Source organism: Labeo rohita, chromosome 20 (genome assembly GCF_022985175.1).
Source record: "Labeo rohita strain BAU-BD-2019 chromosome 20, IGBB_LRoh.1.0, whole genome shotgun sequence".
NCBI lineage: Eukaryota > Metazoa > Chordata > Actinopteri > Cypriniformes > Cyprinidae > Labeo > Labeo rohita.
The window spans coordinates 18,778,768-18,793,663 of record NC_066888.1 but is presented as its reverse complement, the minus strand read 5'-3'; positions in this window follow the sequence as shown (position 1 = coordinate 18,793,663).

Below are 14,896 nucleotides of genomic sequence, written 5' to 3'. Positions count from 1 at the left end.
TGAAGGACGTGATTAAATTATGACCACTGATCTATATATAATGACGAGTTAGAAATAGTCTTAAAGTAATGTTGTATTTCAACAAGCAAAACATGAAACAGTGGCTTCTGACAAGAAAATGTACATTTATGTATATAAAATTTTGTTAACAAGAGAGGAGATTAAGTACATACAATTTGTTTTCCTGTAAATGCACTTTTTTTAAATTAACAAAACCAAACAAGACATTTTCCCAAAGTTAAGAAAAATCTTTATCAATATTCTCAATAACAAATAAAGAGAGTTTCTTCCTATCTCACTTGCAAACCGGAGGTTTGTTGATGATGACATCATCACAGACGCAAATGCTAATCAATAAAAACACTCCTAAAATCTTCTTAATAAACTAAATAAAATATACAGAAGGAAACGAATACATTTGATTGAAATCAAATACATTTTATTTAAAAGAAATCAGCAATTATCCATATAAAGCACTAAAGAGCCAAGTCGTCACTAACAGAATGGCAACATTATTCAGTTTCTGCCTAGGCCTTCCCTCTTTTTGCCTTCTTTAATGAAGAATTTAGGATATTTTACTGTTAATAAGTAGGTACTAGAGCTTTTCTTCCACATACAGAGAGGCAAAATAGGAAACTATATAGGCGATTTAGGGGAGCCATGTGACTGACCATTGAGATGACAAAGTGAGCAGATCTTGAAGGATGACCTTGTTGAGTCAATGGCAAACAGGAAAGAACGAGGAACAAGACAGCTATTCCTCTCATAAATACGCCCAGATGGTGCACATGTGCATGTGCTGCGCTTCTCGATAAAGTGTCCAACCAACATAAGGCTCTGGAACTGTCCAGAGTATTTTACTGCCCAGCATCAAAACCTAAGTGAAAATTACAGATGTTAGAAACCATAGAGGAAATTGTTACTACATCCAGGAATGTAATACAATGGAATTTTATTGTATAAAGTTATTAGGTGTTTGCATAAAACAGGGCACTCTGCAGGCTCCTCGGCTTAAGTATAAATGATTACTTCTAGCGTTATTAAACAAATGGATTTTATAACTCAGTGACTGCCACAGCGAATTTCCTAATCATATAAACTGAAAACAAAATGTCCAGCTTCATACACTTGTGGGCATCCATTGTGATTACATCATAGTACTTCAAGTACATTGTGATTTGTTTTTACTTCAGCTCGTAGTTGATATTGAACACAGGCTTTTTCGAGGAACAGTCCTAGTCATCTTTTTATGATATTTTTGGTTTTGTGCTTACTGTGTAAAAAAGTGCATTTTGAAAGAAGCAAACTAATTCACACTATTACTTCTCGTTCAGTGCATTTAATCTTCTAATTTCTTGTTTAGAACTAAATTTTATTCATCGGCATGATCAAACCCACGACGGTCATTCTCAAACAAACTGACGTGTATTTAAGTGTCAAAGTTTGTAAGTGAAGCACAGACCTTGACTGCTTTTGTGCTTGGAAACCCAAGCAAACATGACCTCTGTGACTCCACACACCACAGGAGAGAGGGAAGGGACCCCTTGTCCGTTTATGACTCCATTAAGAGTCTTGGAGAATGTCCAGATTTCCATATAAAGTGATAATCTGGCATGTTACCCTTGCTCCTGCAGGCAGGAAAATGAAACTAATTTGTAGCTAAAGAGGGGTTTTACAGAATGGTCTCAATTTGTTACAGCGGTGGCAAGTCTGCTATTACAGCCAGGATAGACAATAGGATTATGTAATCTAAAAATCCTGCCAGCCAATCATGCTGACAGTTTTAAGGTTCTGGCTCAAGAAAATAAGAGAGGAGAAGATCAAAAGTTTCCAAATAAGAATTCAATTTGAAGGGTTTTATAACAGGCATCTTAGAGTGTTCAAAAGCAACTTCATGTATAATGAGCAACATGTCCAATATGTCAGCTGTCTTCTGTGGTCTCCTTATATCAGGACAGCCTTTTTTTAATTTCCTGTTTGTTTTCCTTGGGAAGTGAGCCTGGAGAAGTATTTGGAGATATCAGAGACCAGTTAGACACAAGATCATATGCTGTGGTTGTTTTATCGCTTGGCAACAAAACATTCCCAGTATTTTGACCACTACAAACAATCGGTGAGAAGGACAGAACCGTATCTGGAGCTTACTCTTCCTCATAGCTAATCTAGGCTCTGTGAGGATTTTATCAAGATGTTCTGCATTATGTCAAATCATGTTTATATAATAATCACTTAGCAATGTTGTAATATTTGCTGCTGTATCCCACTGCGCTGTGAGTTTCACATTCATACTTACACCCACGACCATTCTAATAGCATATCAAGAGCACCTGTATAAAACATTATCCATTGTACCAAAAATATCCAGACGGCTACATTGAAAATCCATTCTTAAATGTTATTTAATCCCATAAATAAATGAAGTGATAAAATGTGGCCAGAATGTAATACTACAAATGGCCGTGTTGAGGAAGTCACTGATGCACAACTGAAAATCAGCTTAAGTGAATACAGACTTATTATTTGTGATGAGCGTGATAATGGGTCCTTGGGTACATGGTGTGACCAGAGGCATGAGCACATGGAAAAAAGCCAAGATTATGTGCTTGGCAAGGTCAGATTACAGGCAACAGAAATAACAGCCTCAGTCAAGAATTACTACAGTCGTAAAAAAAGACTAATTTATTACAGCTTTGTGTTCCTAAACGAGATGCATTCCTCTGATTGGTATCCTAGCGAAGTTAAAGAAAATGCTGAAGAGGGCCCACTTGATACAGCCTAGTTTGGGCCTCGGCATACTCACTAGAATAGGGTTTTTAAATGCCGTGGACCACCAGAAATAAGATTGCTCTTTAGATATTTTCATTATGTGCGAAAATACTGTTTTAAGAATATTCACTATTTATTGGGGCTATTCTACAGGGAAAAAAAAATGTCTTTTTCCAAAAAAAATTGTATGTATGCAAATTGTATAATATCCAAGGTACACACTTTTAGTAATTGTGCAGTTAATTCTCATATTGTATTTTCAGAAAGTTTTGTAATATTTGTCACTACAGAAACACTGTAATAATAATTTATTTAGAAGGGTTATATTTGCCTATTAAGATTTGCTTACATCTAGATTGTACATTTTTGCTATTACACTAAAAAAATTCAGAGGTAAATCCATAACAATTACATTTTTAACAATATTTCAAGTGTAATTTATGATATTTGTTGTATTTTGAATTCAGTTTTTCTTTGTAAAAGGTAAAAGACTTAAGGATTTATTAGTTTTAGTATACATTGAACCAAATACTATCATAACATCTTAGTTGATAATTCAGTTTATTTTTGACAAAACATCCTATGTTTCAGTAGTGACTGCACATTTTCTGTAGTGACAGTAATGCTTTGGTAGCGACCACATCATATTACAGACTTTTAAATTGCATACTAAACATGACTAAAACATACTAAAATACAAAAAAAAATGGCAGAAATATACTAAAATTTAGTTTATTTCCCCAGATATGAGGATTCTGTGTTCCCTTTTGTCACTACTGAAACAATGATGACATGTTTCGGTCGTCACTGTTTCAGTAGTGACAATTCCAATGGGAATGGGAAAACAAAGATCACTACCGAAACTCCACCAAATGTTTCAGTAGTGACTGTTTCGGTAGTGACAATTTTAGATACTAGATAGTGCTAATCAGCAGATGGTTAACTAGCACAGTTCCGAATAGTGGTATACACATAAAAACTAAATGTTATAGCATAACTTCCAAAAAAAGTGTGCTTAATTGCAGGCAAAAAGGTGTTTGGGACTTTCCTTTAAGTTACACAGTTACACAGATTTTTCAGACTTTTGAACACATTTACCTCAAAATGATGCGACTTATCTACTCACATCTTGTAGCTATGAGAGAGGGACACAGGAATATTTCCTGATCATAAATTTATGGGTTTAGTTCGGCAAATAGACTAAAACATACACTGTTTTGGTAGTGACATGAAAAATGTGGGCCGCGTTTTTTTACACAAAGTCTAAATATAAAATATATGTTTTTGAACTTCACTTTTTAAAAGAATCAAAACGATACTTTTAAAAACAACAATGGGAAAAAAAATACAAAAATTATTTCAATATCATTTTCATAAGTTGAAATTTAGGGGTTATGGTTTGGGACAGCCACCTCCTAAATGAAAGCATCCAATAAATGATGATTTTATATGTATTAAGTTTACTAATATTTTAAATATTATTGTGGGTTTCAATAGATAGAAGGATCTTAATAAACATCTAAGATTTAAATACTTTTTAAATGTGTTTTTTGGTTGCGGGACATCAGTTTGCACCATTAGAATGGCCCCTATATAAAATTCTGGTTGTCAAACGAATAAAATAATTGATTAATCATTTTATTTATGCTCTTTAATTTATGTTTTATTTTACAGTTTATATTAATTTATTTTTATGATTTTTCCCTTGAACTTTTCTGAAAATCCCTGTACACATTCTGAATGGAATCTCTAAATTGCCTAAAATATCAATGTTTGTTTTCCTACTGACATGTTCTACAGTCCTTACACACTGCATACGGATATTTGGATTGTTTTGATCATTTTCTGTAGATCCCACCTTGTCGCAAACCACGATTGTTCAATTATAAACAATGCCTGCATGCTTTTAGTCAAACTGCTTTGCTTAGTCATTATCTTCAATAATGAAAACAGCAGGCAAACGAAGCCAAAACCTGGACATTTTAGGCAATTTAGAAATCCTGACCAGAACACATCCGAGAAAAGGAGAATGTATAGTCTCCCTGCTAAAACATTCATGACTGGTTAGTTGTCTGTACTCAACAGAGAACACTGTGATACACACTGAACATGATTTTTTGCTCATTATGCTCTGTACCAGGACTTACAATAATAGGTTAAAAGAGTTTAGCCATTTCCAAAATATGTGGATGGTCATCTGCTTTATGCAAAGCATTCTGAAAGCAGCAGACATGTTTGTTTTCTGCACAATACATCAATTAAGTGAACGAAAACAAGATCCAGCTGAGTGCACCGCTGAAGAGAGACCCAATGAAGCATGCCAATGACATCCACTGGGAATGGACTATTAGACTTGCAATGCGTGAATGCATTGATGCGCCACAATGTGATGTATTAGAAAAGGCTCCAAAAAGCTAGTATGACTATGACACCAAAGCAAAAAACATGAAAGAGTGGATTTTTCCGTAATTCCTAACACATTTAGTCTCTCCAAGGATGTCCTCGGAAATTTTGCACAGTTTCACATTCTGTCAAGACTTCTGAGTAACATGAGTAATTTAGCATTTATAAGACAAAGGCTTTTCAAAATAACCACAAGAATTCAAAAAAAACGTACCAAAAGCAGGTTTTTAATTACGTTGATAAGAATCGAATGACTCATCTACTTTAGCTGAACCTCTAATCATATAAAAAAAGCATTGTAGTAATAAACCATCTGTCTTTTTGATCACAGTGAATTACACTCATTATTGGAAACTAAATGTTATTGATTAAAAATATGTGTCACTTCTTTCACATTTCCGGAGCACACATACAAGGTATGCACAAGTCATCTATGATCAGATGAAGACTCCACGGGACTTCACATCGCGACTTATACAAAGACAAAAATACAATTTAAAAAGAAAAATTTAAAGGGATAGTTCACCAAAATAAAAATTCTGTCATTATTTACTCACTCTCTTGTCGTTCCAAACCTGCAAGTCCTTTGTTCATCTTCAGAACACAAATTAAGATATTTTTGATGAAATCCAAAAGCTTTCTGACCCTGCATAGACACTGACACGTTCAAGGCCCAGAAAGGCAGTAAGGACATTGTTCAAACAGTCCATGTATATTGAGGATTGTTGAATAAAGTTGTTATTTTTGTTTGCTTTGTGCACAAAAAGTATTCTCATAGCTTCATAATATTACAGTTGAACCACATGGACTATTTTATCGATGTCCTTACTACCTTTCTGGGCCTTGAACGTGCCAGTTGCATTGCTTTCTATGCAGGGTCAGAAAGCACTTCGATTTCATCAAAAATATTTTCATTTGTTTTCCGAAGACGAACAAAGGTCTTATGGGTTTATAGCGACATGAGGGTGAGTAATTAATGACAAAATGTTCATTTTTGGGTGAACTATCTCTTTAAGTAAGAATAATAATAAACCTGGATTTAAATAATAAAATGCACAATTTTTTTTTTTTTTTTTTAATTAAATCCCAAATGAAGCCAACCTTTCACCAATTTACATCCTAATTTAATTCAGAAACATTTTTCTTTAATACTTTAATGCTTATTAATATGACCTTGTTGACACCACAGTTCACAAATCCAGAAAGGTGTGACTTGTATTTGCCTGACCTGAATATCAAGGAATGTGTGAATGGATGTAAGGCCTCTTAAAGAATTCCAATGGAGTAAATGATCTCAAGACTCATTAGCAAAGGTCACAGGAGTGACATGGCTTGCTATCAGTGAAAACTTTAGTATTCTCCATTTTCTGCAGACAAAACCACTGCATCCTTGGTTGCAACTGTATATACAAAAGCGTAACTCAAACATGCTGTCTTTCATAGAATACAGATGGTAAGCATGAAAACACAGTGTGCTGAGTTCATTCACTGAGACGAATGCCTATTTTGGATTAAATCTTCAGGAAGACCCCTCATGGACAGACACAATGCTCCAGCTGTGCTTTCGCTCTCGAAGGGTGGGGCCACTTTTTTCATCAAAATGTCTTTAATAAAGCTGATGAAAGCTTGGCTGCCCCAAGAATCAACATGTTGAAGGATGCATGCCTTCGGGGAAAAAATGCTATATCCTCAGTGAAGACCTGAATATATTCACACTAACTGTTGTTTTGTCTGTTGTTGTGTAGAGTGACGCTCGTTGTCCAAAAAACAACAGTTTGATCTAAACCTGTCGTGACAGCACATGTGCTTTAAAAATGTTTTCTCACGCATTATTCATTACACCCCCGTCCCACAGCTCATCGTTTCCTCACAGACACAGCAGGAAGGATAAAAGAAAAAGATAGTTTGACAGCGGGAAAACCGCAAGTGAGACAACACTACTTAGCATGGGGGGGTGTTATTCTTCAGAATCTTTTATCTTACTGAAGCAGGACAGATGTTTAGAAAGTGAGTTTTATGGATGAGCTTGCTTCGTTCTTACAGAGTCTAATGCTGAATAGTCAAAATCTGAATTGTAATTTACAATAACATTCAGAACCAAATTAAATCATATGTATGCAACACATCACATAGACCGCATCGGCCTTAAAGGGACAGTTCACCCAAAAATGAAAATTCTGTTATTAATTACTCACCTTTACCTTTGTTCATCTTTGGAACACAAATAAAGATATTTCTGATGAAATCCAAGAGCTTTCTGACCCTGCATAGACAGCACTGCAACTAGTTCAAGGTCCAGAAAGGTAGTAAGGACATTGTTAAAATAGTCCATGTGACATCAGTGGTTCAACTGTAATGTTATGAAGCTACAAGAATACCTTTAGTGTGCAAACAAAACAAACAAAAAAGATTTATTCAACAATTTCATAAGATAACCACAGCACATGCAGGTCGAGAAGACAAGAAAAATAAATATTTGTATGTATTAAATAGCCAATATCCTTTAAAAGCTATATAAAATTTTCACTTCATTTTCACAGTTGCTAGTGTTCTTATCTCATGACCTTGCCGTGGTCTCCAGGATGTCTCTGTTGTGCCAGGTATCTCACAATATTAGATCTTCAAGTGACAGTAGCACTTAGCAACAGCATAAATACTCCCACGGTTTGCCAAATGACTTATGTCAACAAGTCCGATAAATATAACAACTTTCTTCCATTACACATAGTGTGTAGCCAGAAAACAATGTAAGTTTTGACAGTGCAATGATATCACAAAACAAAGGTCATCCTAACCAAAAGCTGCAGAGTTCTAAAATGCTGTTGATATTATGGCGGTGAGTAATGCCATACCAGTCAAATGTTTTTGAACAGTAAGATTTTTAATGTTTTTTAAAGACGTCTCTACTGGATCCAAAGCAAGAATACAGCAAAACAGTAAAAAAAAAAAAAATTACAATATTTTTACTATTTAAAATAACTGTTTTCTATTTGAATATATTTTAAAATGTAATTTCAAAGCTGAATTTTTAGCATCATTACTCCAGTCACGTGATCATTAAAATATTCTGATTTGCTGCTCAAAAAAACATTTATTATTTTTATTCAATTAAAATTTTTTCAGGTGTCTTTGATGAATAGAAAAAAATCTTTCTTCAATAAATCCTTGCCCCCCACCTCCAAGCGTTTCAATGGTATAGTGTAAAATGTTTCAAAAGCTTTTTATTTCAGATAAACGCTGATCTTTGGATCTTTATATTCATCAAAGAATCCTGAAAAAATGTACTTAACTGTTTTAAATATTGATCATAATAAAAATAATAATAAATGGTTCTTGAACAGCAAATCAGCATATTAGAATGATTTCTGAAGGATCATGTGACACTGAAGATTGGATTAATGATAGCTTTGTTCACAGGAATAAATGACATTTTAAAATATATTCAAATAGGAAACAGTTATATTAAATAGTAAAAATGTTTAGAATTTTACTGTTTTTGCTGTATTTTGGATCAGATAAATGCAGGCTTGGTGAGCAGAAGAGACTTCTTTGAAAAACATTAAAAATCTTACTGTTCAAAAACTTATGACTATACGTTTAGATCTTTCAGTATTCCATTTCAAAGCTAAAAACTGTCTACACATTATCAATGACTTGGCTTTAGTAGTTATAGGTTACTGGAAAAAGTGCTTTATTGCCTTACAAGAAACCGTAAAGTATCGTGTTTCCAAAATTAACTTACTAACATTAATAAAAATGTCTCAATCATGTCACTAAAATATCCCATTTTATGTGACTGTCTTTCCATTTCTTGAAAAATATAGTGTTGTTCCATTTCTTTACGGCCAACCTCTGAGCTGTAAAGACTTTGTGATTTTTATAAGTGATGTGATCCCAAAAAGATCCCACGTCACATCTTTCAGCAACTATATTCAAGCACTGAGAAATACAGTTAATGCTAGACACACAAAGAAACAAAGGTTATAAAAACAACAATGTAAGCAGATATAATTATCAGAGGAGAGGGCAGGGATTCTGTGCATTAGTCATCAAGCACATACACATTTAATAAATTAGCAGCTCTAACTTAGCAACACATCTTGAAAAACAGAAGAATAAAGCACAAGTGTGTACCTGAGTAAACTGCATCCATGTACGATTACCAGGAACGAAGTTGACACCCCTTTACGCCTATGTCTGTGCAAGAAATAAGAAAGATTTCTGACTAATTGCGTGTTTGTTGATGCACAATGGCTGAGCTTTGGGATGTCAAGCACGTCTGGGCCAGTTCTTCCAGAAAACACTTAGCAGGACAACACAGTTCTGAGTAAGTATGAACCCAGGGGCAATTACAGAAGTGACGCGAAACCACCACCCCATTGAACAACTACCTTCCAAACTAGCACTTTTATAACATCCCGTCGGCTGAGTAAAACAGGATAAATAGAAGTTCTTTTCCTTTGGCTTGGAATGACTCAGTGTGTAAATGTCTCTTGGGATATTTTCCTATAGTACGCAACAATGTCAGGAATGTGGGCATGGCAGGTGAACATCCAGTATCCCCAAATATGGGTGGTGCAGTCATGTTTATTACAACTGGAACTTTGGGATTGGAGTGTTTTTGTATGTGTAGGTGGAATGTTCATTGGGATTTCGGCTTAGCATTCTTGTTGATTCATGTCAATTAGTCATCATCACTAATGTGAATCATTTGTTTTAACAATAGTTCAAATAATAGAAACTGGAGTCAACTTCTATTTTAGTACACCATGTACATGTTCTATCTGATCTACAAATAATAAAAAGGAAACATGAGAGTTTATAATATTAATAAAAAAAAATCATGAAGATCCTGTTGAATTACAATATTAAAACTCAGCAAAAAACAAATGATGCACTGATTGATTGTTTAGGGTAAAAGGCTTTTAGAAAGCACCATTTGCTTCTGTCTCGTTTGATGGAGTCAAGTGATGGCTGTCCATGTGAGTAAACGCATCAGTGTTGCCGTGTGTCTGCTTTAGTCGTGATAAGATCATTGACAACATAATGGTGAAAGCTCTCAGGAATAACGACGGCATGTGGACGGGCTCCTGCCGCCTGGGTCAACAAGGCCGTGCTTCTGTAGAAAGTGTACAGATGTTTCCACTTCTGTGATAAGCAACTAACAGATGAGAATTAATCAGTTTGCCAGAGTGCAATGATGTCAAGTCCATTTTTAAGTTACACGAGAAAAAGAACGCCGTGAGCAAGACTGAATTTTAACTACATCCTGAGAACATACCACAACACCACTGTGGTTAATAAATGTCTGGTTATGAAATTACCAAGATGGTGCGATTTGGTTTTCTTAAAAAAACAATAATAATTTTTTCTCATCAATAAATGTAGAAGTAATGTTATAGACATGACAAGATTGCATTTATTTAACCAAAATTTTTTTTTTTTTTTTTTTTTAAAAAGAGCAATATTGTGAAATATTATTACAATGGAAAAGAACTTTTTAAATTTTAATTTATTTTTTAAAAAGTACTGTGTTGGCAAACAAATTTTCAGACATTACACATGGTCCTTCAGAAATCATTCTAATATGTGATCCTGGAACACAAAACCAGTCATAAGTAGCACAGGTTGCACACATTGTATGAGACAAAATTAATGATTTTTTTTTTTTTTTTTTTTTTTTTTGTATGCCAAAAATCATTAGGATATAAAGTAAAAATCATGTTCCATGAAGATATTTTGTAAATTTCCTTTCATAAATATATCAAAACTTAATTTTTGATTAGTAATAAGCATTGCTAAGAACTTCATTTTGACAACTTTAAAGGCGATTTTGATTTTTTTAATTATTTTTGCACCCTCAGATTCCAGATTTTCAAATAGTTGTATCTTGGACAAATATTGTCATATCATAAGAAACCATACATCAGTGGAGAGCTTATTTATTCATCGTTCATTATTCAGATGATGTATAAATATCAATTTAAAAAAAATTGATCCTTATGACTGGTTTTGTGGTCCAGGGTCACATATGTCGATTTGGTGCTCAAAAATGAAAAATTATTATTGATGCTCAATTACTGATATGGTTCTTATTATTACTAATGTTGAAAACTATTTTTTTCTGCTTAATATTATTTTAAAAATCACGTATTCTCAGTTGAATAGAAAGTTCAAAAGAACAGTTTTTTTTTTTTAAATAGAAATCTTTTGATCAGTTTAAATTCATTTAAAAGTTCATTTAATTTAATTATCTGAAGAAAGGCAACATTAATTGTATTGTGGCATTAGTACCACTTTCCTCAAGTTCTCAGCATTCTACTAAATTGAATAAAATTAAAACAAGATCTACAAACATAAGCTTTGATTTTATTTCTTTAAAGGGGTATTTCACCCAAAAACGAAAATTCTGTCATTAATTAGTCACCCTCATGCTGTTTCAAACCCATAAGACCTTCATTCATCTTGAGAAAACAAATGAAGAATTCTGAATTTATATTTAACAATATCTGCCAGGAAACAGCTTCATACTATTCAGTTTGAGTAAATGCAAATCTGAGGTGCCAATCAGGCTACTGTGCAATTAACAATGACGACTGTTATTTCACACAATGTTCCCTACATCGAAGAACCTGATGTTCAGACTGGCCAAATATGGTGTGAATCTTCAGGAGTGGAATGAAGTGGCTTGCTCTCAGGCAACCACTGCAAAATAATACAGAACACTATGTGTTTCTTTTTTACCGCTAACTAGACTCAGGAATGCAAGTTACATTGTGCATGGAAACACATTAAAAGGAAGCTGGCACACCATGACCTTCTGCTAGAAAGATGACGGAAAGGACTCGGAAAACATTCTCTGACATTGAAAGATATTTAGTACCTTGCATAATACAGAGACCTGTGGAAACAAATCTCTTTTCATCGGAGAGATCTGCTGGTCATGATCCCCGGCACGCTCACTCAGTCTCTCGGGACGAATGGCTCTAACTCTGATATTACAGGTGAAGAGTGGATTACCGAAACAGCTGCACAGGTGGTCACAGTCCGTTCTAATCCTACATCTGAAACGGTACAGCTGTTTTGTTCTAATTCAAGGCTGAATTACTACATTCAGACTCAAAACAGTCATACAAAATTGTCCATGACAAAATATGCAGACCAAATCTGCCTCTTAGGATACTTAATGATCCTGTGTGGCCTGTGACCTCGGTTAGCGATGAATTCAGATGAACATGCCATTCTGCTGATTTAATGCTCTTCAATAAAGCCTTTCTTGCTCATAACTTGCTGAGAGACATAAACAAGATGCTTAAGTGTCTTTGAATCAACACTCCGATGCTTGGTTGGTCTCAGACAGAGAGGTTGTTTTGGTTCAGTATGGAAAGGTATTCCTGTCTATTAGGTTTCTTTGGGACATTCTAAAACAGTGGGGCTTAAGCTTATCCTGAAAAATAATAAAATCTTTCTGTTCAGTACTGTGAATGATTTGGAATGATCTAGCCACAGACTTTCAGACATCAGAGCTCTTTGGCTACATTGTTTATTTATTTATTTATTTTAATTTACTGGCATATCTTTTCTCAATATTTAAAATTGTAGAGGGAGAGAGAATTATCCAGACAGTTTTTTTTTTTTTTTTTTTTGCCAGTATTTATACTTATTGCCAATATAAACACTTTGTAGTAGTATATACTTTAATTCCTGCATTTTTCATAATATTTGTATAAATTAATAGCATTAATATATTAATTAATATATTTTATGAAAATGTAAAAAAATGTGAACCCTTAGAATTTTTTATATTTCTGCATAAATATGACCCAAAATATCATTAGATTTTCACGCAAATCCTGTAAGCTGACAAAGAGAACCCAATCAAACAATTCAAAAATATCTACTTTGTCATTTGTTTTTTCTGGATTTCGACTTTTACTTTGAATTTTGCTTCTTCAACTTTTCTTCGACTTCTGCTTCTTCGACTTCTTCCGATTTCTGCTTCTTCAACTTTTTCTTTGACTTCTACTTCTTCCACTTTTCTTTGACTTTGTCTGCTTCTTTGACTCTTTCTGATTTTTTTTCTTTGACTTCTACTTCTTCGGCTTCTTCATCTTTTTCTTTGACTTCTACTTCTTCAGCTTCTTCAACTTTTTCTTTGACTTCTACTTCTTTGGCCTCTTCAACTTTTTCTTTGACTTCTGCTTCTTCCACTTTTCTTCGACTTTGGCTGCTTCTTCGACTCTTTCTGATTTCTGCTTCTTCAACTTTTTCTTTGACTTCTACTTCTTCGGCTTCTTCAACTTTTTCTTCGACTTCTGCTTCTTCAGATTTTCTTTGACTTTGGCTGCTTTGACTTCTGATTTCTGCTTCTTCGACTTTTCCTTCGACTTCTGCTTCTTCAACTTCTTCAACTTTTTCTTTGACTTCTGCTTCTTCAATTTCTCCAAATTTGCCTTCTTCAACTTTTTCTTCGACTTTATTTCAACTTTTTTTTTGACTTCTGCTTCTTCAATTTCTTCGACTTCAGCTGCTTCAACTTCTGATTTCTGCTTCTTCAACTTCTTCTTCGACTTCTGCTTCTTCTAATTTTCTTTGACTTCAGCTGCTTCAACTTCTTCCGATTTCTGTTTTTCAGCTTCTGATTTCTTTGACTTCAGTTTCTTTGACTATTTCTTTGACTTCTGCTTAGAGTCCAGATTTCAGAGGTGTTTTCAATCAGTGGGATGACTATCATGCGTCAGTGCCTGTCCTGTTTTATTAGAGATCTGTCAAAGTCTGATCATGTTTGTGGAAGTGAATCATGGCACAAACAGAAAGCTGTTGTTGCTCATCAGGCTGGAAAAGGTTGCAAAATCGTTTTCTAAGTTCTAAGTAAGTGTGGAGTTTGGACTCCACAAATCTACAGTAAGGCAGATTGTGTAAAAATGGCAGAAATTCAAGACCATTGTTACCCTCCCCAGGAGTGTTTGACCAACAAAGATCACACCCAAAGCAAGTGTAATAGTTCATGAGGTTGCAAAGAACCCCAGGGTAGCTTCCAAGCAACTAAAGGCCTTTCTCACATTGTCTAATGTTCACACGTCCACCATCAGAAAAAACACTGAACCACATGGTGTGCATAGCAGTGTTGCAAGAAGAAAGCCACTGCTCTCCAAAAAGAACAATGTTGCCCATCTGCAGTTTGCTAAAGATCAGTTTAAGATCACAAACATGAGGACTATTGGAGAAAGGTTTAATAGATGGATGAGACCAAAATAGAAATTTTGGGTTTAAATAAGAATGTTTGGAAGAAGAAAACACTGCATTCCAGCATAAGAACCTTATCCCATCTGTGAAACATAGCGGTAGTAGTATCATGGTTTGGGCCTGTTTTACTGCATCTGAAGCAGGATGGCTTGCCATCATTGATGGAACAATGAATTCTGAATTCTAAACTGAGTCTCAAGAGAAAATGGGTCATGCAGCAAGACAACAACCCGAAGCAAACATGTCATTCTACCAAAGAATGGTCAGAGAAGAACAAAGTTAATGTTTTGGAATGGCCGAGTCAAAATCCAAACCTTAATCCAATTGAAATATTGTGGAAAGACTTGAAGCAAGCAGTTCATAGAAGGAATCCCACCACCTTCACAGAGTTGAAGCGTTTCCGCACTGAAGAATGAACTAAAGTTCCTACAAGCTGTGCAGGACTGATTAGCAGTTGCAAGAACTGTTTATTGCTGCAAAA